The sequence below is a fragment of the Myotis yumanensis genome, unplaced genomic scaffold (assembly GCF_028538775.1).
Source record: "Myotis yumanensis isolate MYYU_CA2020_CCGP unplaced genomic scaffold, mMyoYum1.0.hap1 SCAF_3, whole genome shotgun sequence".
Lineage (NCBI taxonomy): Eukaryota > Metazoa > Chordata > Mammalia > Chiroptera > Vespertilionidae > Myotis > Myotis yumanensis.
The window spans coordinates 13,545,561-13,560,060 of NW_027223754.1; the positions used below are offsets into that span (position 1 = coordinate 13,545,561).

Here is a 14,500-nt window from a genome sequence, read left to right on the forward strand (position 1 = left end):
ACGTCTAGAGGATAAAATCATTTTGCGGCATCTCCTATATATATTTAAATTTTCTGATAACTTTTAGTAAAAGGCATAAAGCTATTTTTAAGAATATTTGCAATTCACTTTAACAGAAAAACAATAAACATGAGAACACTTTAAAACTGTAAACAGTTATACTACACCTTTTTATATCCCATTTATCTAAAAATGCATTTACATTCAAACCTAAAAGTAATAAAAAAAAAAAGGCACAAAGAAGCCAATGACACAAACAAGCTTCCTCTAAGAGCATATTTACTTCTATTTTCAATTAATTTCTATTGGACATTTTGTTGATTTTCCAGATAATAAAGCTCTATATTTAGGTGTAGGGATGGAAACTGAAATGGTGTTGTTGGAAGGACATAAGCATAGTAACTGAATAAAAAGACAGTAAGTGATTGCTAAAATGTTAATAAAAAGGGTTCTTCTTCCATACAGTAGTAGCTGATTTCTCAGAGGAGTTTTGGGGAGTCCCTCTCCTAAAAATGAAAGTAAAGAAATAAAAGAGTATACTTTCACAATAACAAAAAGCCTTCAAATAACAGTCAGCTGCAGATAAGAGATTACAAAAATATCTGGAAACAAGTTAATGTACTAGTAAAAGTTCTGATGGAGAAAGCCACACTCTCAAAGGACACTGAGGTGCATGACCAAGCTAGGAAAATACTGGATCAGAAGCAGCAGAGACAGGGTCTGAGATATTATCTCGATAATTAACAAGCTAGCCTGTAGACTATTTCATGGATGCTGGTAGAACACATGAGACTCCTGGGTCAGAGACAAAGGACATTATTACTTCATGTTATTTGCATCAATTCCCTGTGCCCCCATGCCTCACAGAGTGACACAAAAGGATATTTGTGGATGCCTGCACACACAAAAGACAGTGTTACCAGAGAGGAATGCTGAGTTTGAGGGGCTTACTGTTTTTATAGCGAGTGATAACAGGGGAGACATGAGCTCACTCCTTAAGGCTTGTCCCTGCACACACAACACTTTGAATTATTGGTCTATGCAGTGAGAACATGCAAGGATGCTGGGGCCCACTGCAGACTGCTTCTCCCAAATGTAGTCACACACACAAAGAACAATATAATGTAAAGAGGGAACAAAGGAAATAAGAGAGCACTTACAAATTTTAAATATGACTGTTCAACCTAAATACCAATATCAGAAGATGGAGATCAGTAAAATTCACAGAATAAAAAGTGACACAGGTGGACTCTATTGAGAGTAGGGAGAGGAAGGGACTTAGAGATTTAATCCAGTAAAGACAATTTTCAAGCAGAAAGAGACCGAGAGTGAAAAGAGAGACAAAGGGAATATTTCTGGAGACATAACACAATTCAAGAACACTAGTCTTCAAATTAAAATTATTTCCCAGGTTCTGAGTAAGAGGAATAAGAAAAGACCAACACCTATATATATTATGACATTTCAGAACATTATGGATAAAAAAGAAGATTCTAAAAGGTTTCAAAATAAAAACATATGGAACAAAGGCTACCAAGGAGAATGGGATTAGACTGGTTATTAGCAACACTAGATAACAGGACAATTCCTTCAAAGTGTTGAGGGCATGTTTTTTTTTCAATCTTAAATTCTAAATCAAAATAATTAAGTTTGAAATAAATATGTTCTAAGGAATCTAAGAAATGTGAGATCACCTTAGCATATAATTGATAAAAAGGTAACATGAATAAAAAAGAAAAGAAGAAAACCTGAGACTATGTCAGTAGCTGTAAAAGGTAGGGAATAGAGCAGCTAGAAGTATGGTCAGGTAGGAAGAGTGGAAGATATATAAGAAGGCTCTGAAGTACAAATTAGAACAGGACTTTACTTGGCCTTCAAGATGAAGAGAATAGATTCTAAGCAATCACTGGAATCAGAAAGAGTTGGAAGATACTAAGACTACAGTAAGACATTTGGTCCCACAACAAGAAAAACGACAATGGAATGAACATAAAAGGTAAGATCTAAATGTAAAGCAAATTAAAATGTATCATAATTTTGATTAACTGCTGATGAAAAAAGGTTAATTATTTTTAACAATTTCTTTTTAGTGGAACAGGGGACACAAACAATGGTGCTATAGAAAAGGAACCCTAATCATAACCTACTACTTTGCAGTCAATGCTATTTTTGTACAAATAATATAAATGCTGCCTATTACCTTTCAACTTTCTAAATAAACCTATACACAGAGCACAGACATAATTGCAGTTACAGTACAGAATGTAAATGCTATCAACTATGACAACATGTAAGTACAGTGACCACAACTTGGTAGGTAAAAGGGAAGAAGGGGAGGTGATGGGAAAGGGTGCACCTGTTAATCTTCACATTACGAAGGAATAAGAGATATCACTTATAGTTAATGGACAAGAAAGGAAGAATAGTAAAAAAAATAAAAAGCTACAAAAATGATGAGGGGTGAAATGAGTTAAATCCTCACCCATCACAGCAAGAAATGTAAAGATCAAGTCTTTGTAGGAAATTAATATGAGTATTATGAAATACTGTTAAAAAAATAACTTTTAGAGATATGAAAAAAATCACCAGAAAAAAATACAAAGGGATACTAGTGATTGCCTGTGGCCAAGACTGCAGATGAGCACAAGGGAATGTAGTTGTTCATTGTAGGCCCTTTTTCCATTAAAAGGAGCACATAGTAATTCTGTGATTAAAATATATATTTAAAATGGCTACATATGAACAGGGCTATAATCTGAGGTCATTTACCTTAAGGGTATCATTTTATTAGAGCATAGTCTAAAAATTGACCATTGTAATGATTAGCTTAGGACTGCATTGTAATCAGTAAAATTATATAGTAATTATAGGAAATTATATAGTATGTTTTTAGAATATGTACAATGAAAATAGTTACAAACTTTTGAAGTTTCGGTTGTTAAATAAGATTTAATTGTAATTCACTGAAAAAGCATTTACTGAGCACCTAAAAGCAGGAAGTAAGCTCATCTTCAAGGTCTGCTCTCAAAGAGTTGTTTTTGGTGGGAAGACATAATAAACAACCAAAATAAAATACATACAAATAATTAAAAGCTAAAATATCCAGAGGAGAAAATGCAGTGAATGATATTACAGGAAATAAGGAGAACCTACTTACATGGTATGGTCATAAAAGGTTGCTCACATGAAGTGACAGTAAAGCTCAAATCCCCAGGACTGAAAGCTAGAGAATGGACAGTTCAGAGAGCAGGAACCAAGCCCAGAAGCCGGCAGAGGGAAAGCACTTCAGATGCTGGCAACTGATGCTGGGTATGAATGAGAACATCTCTGTCTACTGGAGGAATGCACAGCCTACAGTCTCTCTCACTCCACATAAAACAGGGCCTCCCTCCTCTTCCAACACTAAAATAAAAATGAGCTAAAAGCAACAGGTGCCCTAAAATCTGATTTGATTTTTGTGTCACGTGGAATACATACAATATTACTGGTAAGTACTCATCACTGATTTTCAAAGAAAAAATGTATAATAACCATATAGTGACTTCACCCTGACAATGGAGTAGGTCTGAGCCTCTTTGCATACTAATAAACCTTTAAGAGACCAATGCTAACTTAAAAAAATCATTAGAAGAATGGAATTATAGTAAAAAAAACTATTTAATTTTACACCAAAATAATTTTTCTTTTAAAATATAACTTAGGGAAATAGCAAATCAGCAAAAAAAAATGGCATTTTTTATGATATTCTAAGAAATGAAAATGCTTTGTTCTGAAAAAATACACAGGGAGAATCAAATTTTAGTATTTAACATCTGTGTATAGTATCTAATGGAATTACATAAAACAGAGATAATGTTCAATTTCTTTTCCTCATAAGGTTCGAACCTAACACAGACCTACTAGACCAGTGATGGCCAACCTATGACACGCGTGTCAGAGGTGACACACGAACTCATTTTTTTGGTTGATTTTTCTTTGTTAACTGGCATTTAAATATATAAAATAAATATCAAAAATATAAGTCTTTGTTTTACTATGGTTGCAAATATCAAAAAATTTCTATATGTGACACGGCACCAGAGTTAAGTTAGGGTTTTTCAAAATGCTGACACACTGAGCTCAAAAGGTTCGCCATCACTGTACTAGACTCTACTACGCATACATTCACGCACTCGTTAATTCACTCCACAAATACACAGGAGTGCCAACAACCTGACAGCTGATGCAGGAGTGAATAGTGTATGCAAGATCCCTGATCTCAGGGAGAAAAAAATGCCAGTGAGAAGAGGAAACACAAAATTTCAGATAGTCCCAAGTACTCTGAGGAAAATAATAAAATGAGATAAGGAATATTGATGAGTCAAAGAGAATGACTTCATTTTGCCTTCAAACTCTGTATCATCCACTTTTTCAGCTTGACTTCTCAATGATCAATCTATCATCTGTTCCAAAATCCTGAAAGTGCCCCAATGCCTGCATCATGAAGACAACAGGCAGAGTAGAAGACAAGATCCTCCATCCCCGGGGCACAACTCATGTCTACTATCTATGTCTCTACGAACATACCGTACTCAAAGGGCCTCTCTGTTGTATGACATCCCATGCTCATCCTTTAAGCATTAAATCCTTTGTTTGGAACGCCCCCACTTCTTTCAAAAGCTGCCTCTCCTTCAGAAGTCATTCCCATCTCTACCCCTACCATAGTTGTTCAGCTAACTATCTGAAATGAAAATTCTCTGTTACTGTGCAGTGCTACTTATTTTAAGTATATATCTGCATCATCTTATGCATATTATGTTTACATATTGATTGTTCAATGGCTGGGACCCAGTAAAGAACAGGCATTTAATAAAGGTTTGATGATGGTGATGGTGAATAATATCCTTTCCTAAATAGTCAATGTATCATTTATACCCTAAAGCTAATGAATCATTAGAGACTCTGAACTCTGGAGAGTCTGACTAAAGTCCACTTAGTCGGATTTAAGTCCCACAATAATGTCTCTTGTAAGACCAATTTGCTTTACTTTATTGGTGGTCTTAGGGAGAAAAAAATAAACACTTTAAATCTATGTACCATCATAAATAAATGCTCTTTGTCAAGACCAGTGGTCATGACTTAAAAGGTTGTAATGACTATCAATCATGTTCTTCATGTCAATGTCATATGCAAATACAGAATCTAGATCTTAATTATCAGTGCTATTTATTCAGCATTTTAATATATGCTGCAATAATAAAGAAGTATATCTCAGGTCCCCACCTATAAGAAGCTTGTTATAGAAAGGAATAGACACACACTAATACATAAATATGATACAGATATTTTAAAAGGTTGCAAATCAGAGGTGCTATGTGAAATATAGAGGAGGACTTGGGCAGTTGGACAAGGTGAATATAAAATGTAAAACTACTCAAAAGAATGGAGGGACTAAAATTATAAGAAAGAACAGAAAGAATATTAAGGTAACAGAATTAGTGTAAACAAAGACTACCATGTCTGAAATATGTATTAGTGTTCACTGTTAGAAAATAAAAGACTGGAAGCTCTCTTCTGGTGGAGAGATAAATAGGACCTTGACTTCATTCTGTAAACAGTGAACAATGAGGAGTGCTTTGAATGAAGGGGATTATGCAAAATGCTAATTAAGAAAGCTGTATCTGGCAACAGTGTGTATAATATATTGGAGGAAGAGAAAATAAATGTTTGGAAACCACTCAGAATCCTATATAATAAAAGGCTAATATGCAAATTGTCCCCTTGACCTGGAGTTCAACCAGGAGGTGGGGCCGGCCCACCAACCCCCCACAGCCCCTCCCCCTGGCCAGCCAGGCGGGCCAGACCCCACTGAGCCTCTAGTGTTATTATAAGGGTCTAGTTGGGAAAACATATGAAGCTATTTAAATAGACTACAAATGAAGATATGATCTATTTCTTACATATTCTCCTTTAGAAACTAGAGCACCAAAGTAACCAGCAAAATTTTCTACACAAGTTTCTCTACTTAGGAATATATCTACCTTGAATAGAGAATTTAGGGGAGCCAAGCAAATTACATTTTTCAACACAAATAAAATACTTAGAGAAAACTGAATACTGACAAGGAAAATGGGGGCTTGCTTCTGTTGGGTGTAATTCACTAGCAATATGGTCACGGAACAGATTTGTTTGTCATTAAAAACAATTCATTGAGCCTGAGAAATACAAATTTCATGTTGATGAAATCTATTCAGAGTATAAAAGACTGATTAGAAAGAATGTGCCCCAATAACATAAACTCTGATTTCTAAACTTAACTCCATTACACTTATCCCTCAGTCCAACTTCTTACTGACTAGTAGGGGACAGAAGAATCCTAACTAATGACAAATAAGAAATTCAGTGGATTCTTGCACATGTTGGTGTCAGCTTGGACGCTATAAGGGGCAGAGTAAGGCATCACTAGTGCTTATTAGCACACTTCAAACTTCACTGCCACCTAAATTGAAATCTGAAAATCACAAATGCTCCCAATGTTTCAGTCAAGTAAGTATGTTTCCAACATTGTTAATTAAAACAAATATTTTCTGTTTTGGGAATTCACAGGATTATTAGGCCTAATTTTATTACTTCAGTAAATTGTTCTAACATGTTCGTTCGCATGCAACCTGAAGAGGGCAGTCAAGTTGCACCGAAACATTAGGGAAGGTTTAAGCAATGACTGCAGGGCACAGTTCTGATCAATTTGTTCTAGAAAATCTTCTCCATTTTTATTATGGGAAGAAGGAATAAAAAATCATTTAATCCAAATGCTATAACTTTTTATATTATAATCATTTTAAAGGTTATGTAAAACTAAAAAAGAATTAACTCATCTGTAGCTGCATATATTTAATATATTCCCCATGACATTAATTTTTATCTTTAATGCCCTATAAGATAACAGATTTATATCAAAAATCCCAAAGTATCCTTTTTATACTCATATTTTATAATGAAGTATATATGTATATAAATACGTATCGCATGGTAATTCCAAAGTATGTCTTCATGAAACCCCACATTAATCAATTTCTATAGACAGTGATAGATATAAAGAGAGATCTAGTGTGAGCAGAACAACCTATTAACTATGGTCCTGAAGAAAAAAACAAACTAACTGGCTGCGAACAGCACCATACAGGGAGATTTTAACAGTGATTTCTCTCTGGGTGTGCTACCCATGCCCAGGACCCTACTGAATACAGTGGAACATATTACTAGTAAATAGACCCAATGCCTCCGAAGGGCTGAGAAATCAACAGTTCCCTATCATACTGCAATAGACTGCTGAATTCACTACTTGGTAAGATAAATTCAAGAGGTTGGTTGTGCTCATTACGCTCTGTGTTTCCTATGCATCTATATTTTCCTCCGACCTAAGTACTTACCTTTCCTTAGGAAACAACTCTAACATATTCAAAGTGATGAACAGAAAGGACCTACAACCAAGATTACTCTACCCTGCAAATTTAGAATAAAAAGACAGATAAAGCCCTTCCCAGACAAGAAAAAGCTAAAAGAGTTCATCACAACCAAACCAGTATCATATGAAATGTTAAATGGTCTTATTTAAGAAGAAGAAAAGAAGATCAAACTATAAACAATAACATGGCAATGTATACATATCTGTCAATACATATCTACAAACATTGAACAAGCAGAACAGAAACAGAGTCATAGACACAGATCACCACTACTGCTACCTGACTCCACTACTGTAATTAACACTGCAAGGCACCCACCTGGAACTGAGTACAATTTCAAGCAGAAGATGCAGTGCAAACTGGACTTGGGACTCTTACCAGAACTTGGCCTGTTTACTTTGTGGAGGAGACCATATTACTCAGGGATTGTCCCCATCCATTTCTAGCAAACTGACTATATTACCCTATGACTCCTCTCAGGGCTACTACTGGCATCTACCACTGTCAACACCATTCCCAACTAAGATGTCACTGTTGCAGATAAACTATAAAGTAGGCTTAGAGTATCTGGTTAAGCCAGAAAGCCGACTAATAGAGAAACATCATGCAGGTCAAATTTAGGGTAACTTGAACAATGAAGAAGAATAACCATAGTAATGAATTAGTGAATAAAATAAGAACCTTTGAGATACTATACCTATAAAGGTGAGCTTTACCTTTACCTCTCTTTCCTCTTTTGAGCAGCTCAAGGAATTAATATAGAAGGACTGACAATTTAAAAAACACATCACTTCACAATCACCAGTAGCAAATTTAGGCAAAGATTATCAACGGATGCTACAATCACTTAGTGAAACGGTACTAAGAAACAGGATAATTACAAGATCTCAAAGTATCCCCCTCCCCAATTACTTATTACACGGGAAAAAGGACATGTTTAAACAATACAAAATGTGGAGATCGTCACCCTAATGAGGCGATAGATTTCATCACTGGCGTTTGAAGAACTTAACATTATGTGCCTCCTGAGATGATGCAATAAGTACACAAATAATTGCAATAGGACTCCTGCAAAAAGTAATAACTGCATTTAATCACAAGGAAACAAACACAGACAGATCCAGAGCATGGGACACCAAACAATCCAGGGCAACTGGCCTGGATTCTTTTTTAAAACAAGAATTTTAAAAGTGAAAGAAAATAAAGTATAACATTCAAGTGCAATTTATGAACTTTGACAACATCCCAAATAGGAAAAGGCTACAAAAAAATATTTGGAGACAAATATAAAATTTAAATATGGACAGTACAGTAAGATTTTATTGAAATAAGTCAATTCACTTAAAAATAATAATGGTAAGGTAAGAATTTCCTTTTCTTAATAGATGCATACTTCAGTACGTAGCAGGTATATTTCATGATGTCCAATAATTATATGTACATTTGCTGATATGTGACTCATGTTTGACGTATACTTAGAAGAGAAAAATAAAATGTGTCAAAATGTTAATAATTCGTAAATCTTGGTAAAAGGTAGACTGTGTCCTTGCACTACTGTTTCAGTTTTCTATAGTTTGAAATTAAGATAGGGGACTAATGCTGGACTTAATATACCAATAATATAGAACACAGCAAGAGCTCAGAGACTGCTACCAAGGAACACAGACAACTGAAAGGTTACTGAAAAGAGTTGGGGTTATCCACTCTTAGCAAGAAACACCAAGGAAGAAATTTAATATGGTTAAGTTATATCATATGCCTTAACTTAAAAAATAATAAACTAGATTGAGCTCAGCAATAACCCTAGAAAATCCTTTATATTAAACTGGTCTTGGATTCAATCAAGCTTGAAACAGTTCTTATGTATTAGCCAAACCAGGAAAAAAATGTGTGAATACCATGAGGGTTTGCCAGTCTTTGACAAAGAAGTGAAACCTTTTGTTCTTGTAGTCAAGCATATTAGGGTGACAATAATTAAGGCCGTAGAGAAATATTATCTAAGAAACAGAGGAAATGATAAGGACTATAGTCCCCAAACCATTTACCAAGCACTTACAAGAGCATTAAGTGATGTACAAGGGTAATTTTATCTATACACAATTTTCACCTTCTGTGCTCACTTTAAAATCTAATCTCATAGGAGACGTGACCTCGCTTTAATGAAACAAAAGGCTGATAGCTCTTTCTGCACAGTTTTGGCCAGCTATCTCCAACGTGCCCGTTCCTGTTATGAGATGTTACCCTGAATAAAAGCTTTTCATGATCTAATGAGTTTAATAAATGCTGCCGATGGATTCGTGCCCTAAAAAATTAGTAATCTTAATTGGAAACACAAAAGCAAAATGCAAATTACAGTTCACAGGATAGAGGCAATGATAAATGTGTACACTTTAAAAAAGCATTAAACTCTATTAGCTCCAGAGCCACAAATCCCAACCCTGATAGGTATTAGCTGTGTGACTGGGTAAATCATATCTCTCAGCTTTGAGGTTCTCATCTATAAAATGAATTTTTTCAGACCTAACCTTTATAGTAGTAAGAATATATATATATATATATATATATATATATGTGTGTATATATATATATATGTATATATATGTATATATGTGTATATATATGTATATATGTATATATATATGTAAATGTATATATAAAATGTATATATGTATATATATACCCTATATAATAAAAGGCTAATATGCAAATCTATCAAATGGTGGAAAGAGTGGTTGCTATGACGTGCACTGACCACCAGGGGGCACGCTCAATGCAGGAGCTATCCCCTGGTGGTCAGTGTACTCCCACAGGGGGAGCACCGCTCACCCAGAAGCCAGGCTCACGCCTCCGCGGCAGCGCTGAGGATGTCCACGGGAGCAGGCCTAAGCTGGCAGTCGGACATCCCCCGAGAGCTCCTGGACTGCGAGAGGCGGGGCTGAGGGACCCTCCCCAAGTGCACGAATTTCATGCACTGGGCTTCTAGTCTATCTACATATATAAAAGGCTAAGTGACAGACCGTACGTATGTACGTCCAACTGACCTGCAGGTACATATGGCGCGCACTGGCAATTTAAAAATAAACGAGCCCTAGCTGGTTTGGCTCAGTGGATAGAGCGTCAGCCTGCGGACTGAAGGGCCCCAGGTTCGATTCTGGTCAAGGGCACATGCCTATGTTGTGGGCTTGATCCCCAGTAGGGGACGTGCAGGAGTCAGCCAATCAATGATTCTCTCTCATCATTGATGTTTCTATCTCTCTTTCCCTCTCCCTTCCTCTCTGAAATCAATAAAGACATATTTTTAAAAAATAAATAAATAAATAAATAAAAATAAATGTTGACTCGCGCATGCATGATACATATAAAGCTCTAGCGGGCGCCAATTGCATGTGTGTGTTTCAATCTGTCATTGTTGATCATGAATTTAATTGACACTTCTATTATAGAGAAAGGGCAAATGGCGATATTAAAATATTTCTTCTAATTAATTTCCTTTCAATGTGCACGAATCTGTGCACCAGGCCACACTATGTGTATATATATATTTTTTTCATATATATCACATATTAATATATATGACAACATAGAACTCTAATAGTTTACACATAGTAAACAATAATTTTATTTCATCAGATGAGATGGATGTTAGCCACTTAACATTTAATATGTTAATGTAACAATTCCACTCACTTATAAAATATCTTTTTAATCACTAAAATTTTCATTTATTTTGAGTCTAATAATATATTAATCTCCGAGACATCACAAAACTTTGGTTATACATGCATCCTGAATGACTCTACGTGTACGTTTTTATTTTCCTTCACCTGGACGTTTTCTTCTTATACTTATTGATCCATAGTAAGAACCTTAGAAGAGAATATTTTGTTCTTAGAATTTTTTGTGACTTCTATAAGAGATGAGTAACTTTGTGGTAGAATACATTTAAAAGATTTAGCAATTATGGGTAATATTCCCTTTAATACAATTTGATAAAGGAAGTTAGAGTTAACACTTAGGGTTGGGAGGTGAGAATTGTATTGAGTAGTCTTAATTAACAACTTTATTTGGCCCAGGAGTTCGATGTTAGCACTGAAGAAGGTGAGAATTGAATTCTGAAATTTTGTGAATAAACTGACTGTGTGAAGGAAGAGCAGCATGATTTGCTCAGAGGGCTCACAAGGAAGCCAACAGCTCATTCATCAGCCTAAAGCAACTGAAGAATCTGAGTGTGCGTTAACTTTAGAAGAAAATATCTTAAAGAAAAAGCAGAAAGTCTCACAAATGAAAGCATAAACATTTTAAAATTATAACTATAAATTTTTACAAATATTCTACAGAATTATAAAAATTATAGCAGTTTTATAAAAAATGGCCCAAAATTGCATTGACACAGAAGAACCTATAATTTAATTCATGATAAAAAAAAATGACTGCTTATGATAGGTTGTCTCTTTCAATGAATCTACAACTCCCTTTGAGGCTAAATTTAGAATATGAGAATATAATTGAATAATTTTTCTCAACACTTTACCTTTTCTTAGTTAAGATCTCTTTGATCTACTCTGCCAACTTTCCTATGGGTCACAGTACTCTCTTGGCTCCATAACAGTAAATCTCAGAACATTGCTCATCCACAATTATTTAACAAATCTTCCTTTGACATTTCTATTACTCTATAATATAAATGTATCATCCTCATCTAACAAACTCCAAGGCATCCCTCTATCAGCTCACTTAACTTTCTTCCTCTCCAACTCCATTATCACCCTGAACAATTTTAGCACACATGATTTAATCTAGACATTACCACAGCCCTATAAGTTTCTCTACAACATAACAATCACCTATATTATACTTCAGTAAATTACTTACAAGTTATTTATTAAGTAAACCCTGAATGACATCTTCTTAATTTTCAACCCCATCCTATTTTTACACAAAATCTGTTCTTCACTCTCATTAAAATTGAACTTAACTCTTTCACACCTAATTTATCAGCTGTTCCCTGGCTTCCTTTGATACCCTATCCAACTTTGAACCCATAACCACACATTTCAAATAGTAATACTGTCTCACTAGCACTCTCAAAGCACTTGCCTAACCCCCTTTACACCATAAGCCAAACATGCTGACCCCTAAGGAAGGTGTCCTTGCTCCTAAATTGCTGAGTATTGGGGCAGAAAATGGTTCAACTCTATAGATTCCTCATCAAGATTGGGTATTCTGGTTTCAAAAGGTCCTCAAAGCTATATGGTCATCCAACTAGTCTTCCCAATCCCATTGCTCCTCAAGGAAAACAAAAACTATGAATCATGAACTTGCTTCTTATCTTCCCTTTCTCACTACTGGTTACATACTGGAATTACCTAGATCATGTCTGTGTAAATGTCATTGCCTTGGGCCTATCCCAAAGCAAATCAGAATGTCTGGGTATGGGAACCATATATTGACTCTACATTTTTTATTCCTTTCCAATGCTTCACCCGTTCTTTCTTGCTTCTCTTTCTGCAAACTCCTATGAACAGAACCGTTTTGTCTTTTTCATTGACCATGTCACTAATAACGTCCATGTCCACTAGAGCTAATAATGACTCAGATATTTTTAAAAAGTCTACAGATGAATATACAATGTGCAGAGTTTGGATGTGGAGTTACCACACAAAAAGCAATTATTTTTTGGAAAACAGTGGTCAAGTGGTCAGCTAAGAAGAAACAGACAATGGTCAAGGACAAACAACAGCTGTCCTTAACCATTGAAGAAATGGAGTATGCAATTTAAAGTCTCCTGAAAAAAAAATCTTTAGGCCTGAATGGTTTTGCTGAAGAATTCTATCAAACATTTAAAGAAGTAGTAACACAATCTTCTAAAATTGTGTAAGTTTTCGCAATCTCTTCCAGAATAATAAATGAGGAGATAACATTTCCTGATTCACTTTATGAGGCCAATATTACCCTGGTACCAAAACTAGACAAAACAGCATTAAAATGGTGATTCAGACCAATATATATCATAAAGTTAGATGTGAAAATTTTCAACAAAATATTAGCAAACAGAATGCGGCAATGCATAAAAAGAATAATATTCCACAATTAAGTGAGATTTATTCCAAATTATAAGACGGGTCCAACATTGGAAAATCAAAGTAATTCACCATATCAACAGGCTAAAGAAGCAAAATCATATTAATTCACATCAATAAAAATTTAACAAAATCCAACACCCATTCAGGATAAAAACGCTCAGCAAACTACAAATAAAGAACTTCCTCAACTTGAAGGGCATCTATAAAAATCCTATTGCTATAGCATACTTAATGATGAAAGACTGAATGCTTTCTCTCAAAGATCAGATCAAAATTTAAAACTAAACTTTTAGAAAAAATCATAGGGAAAAAATTTGGGGATCTAGGGCTAAGCAAAGAGTTCCTCAATTTTACAAGGAAAGTAAGAACTCTAAGAGGAGAAAGTTATAAATTGAAGCTCACCAAAATTAAAATCTGCAAAGGATTCCATTATGAGCATGAAAAGAAAGCCATGGACTAGAAGAAAATACTTGAAAATCAAATATCTGATAAAGAACTAGCATCTATAGTATATAAAAAACTCTGGGAACTCCAATTTGAAATGGGCAAAAAACATACATATTTCACTGAAGATATATGGATGATAAATAAGCATGCAAAACAATATTCGACAAGAGAAATAAGCACATAAAAAGATGTTCAATACCATTAGCCATTAGAGAAATGCAAAATAAAACCACAATGAGACAGCACTCCATCTCTATCTAAGTGACAACAGCAGTGCTGGTGAGGAGATGGAAAAACGACCTCACTTACACACTGCTGGTGGATGTGTAGACTGATACAGCCACTCTGGAAAACATTTAGACAGTATCTTGTAAAGCTGAGCAGACAACCACCATACAACCCAAGCACTATACTGTCTGGTGTTTATCCCAGAGAAACAAAAACTTAAGTTCACACAAAAACCTGTATAAGAAGTTTCACAGCGGTTGTATATATCATGGCCAAAAACTAGAAACAACACTGATG

General features: G+C 35.0%; 1 protein-coding gene across 2 annotated transcripts in view; it reads right to left on the reverse strand.

Moving 5' to 3' along the window:
- The window catches only part of TUSC3 (tumor suppressor candidate 3), a 109,587-nt gene that overhangs the window by 59,904 nt on the left and 35,183 nt on the right, over positions 1-14,500 (reverse strand). The gene's annotated exons all lie outside the window — the stretch shown is intronic.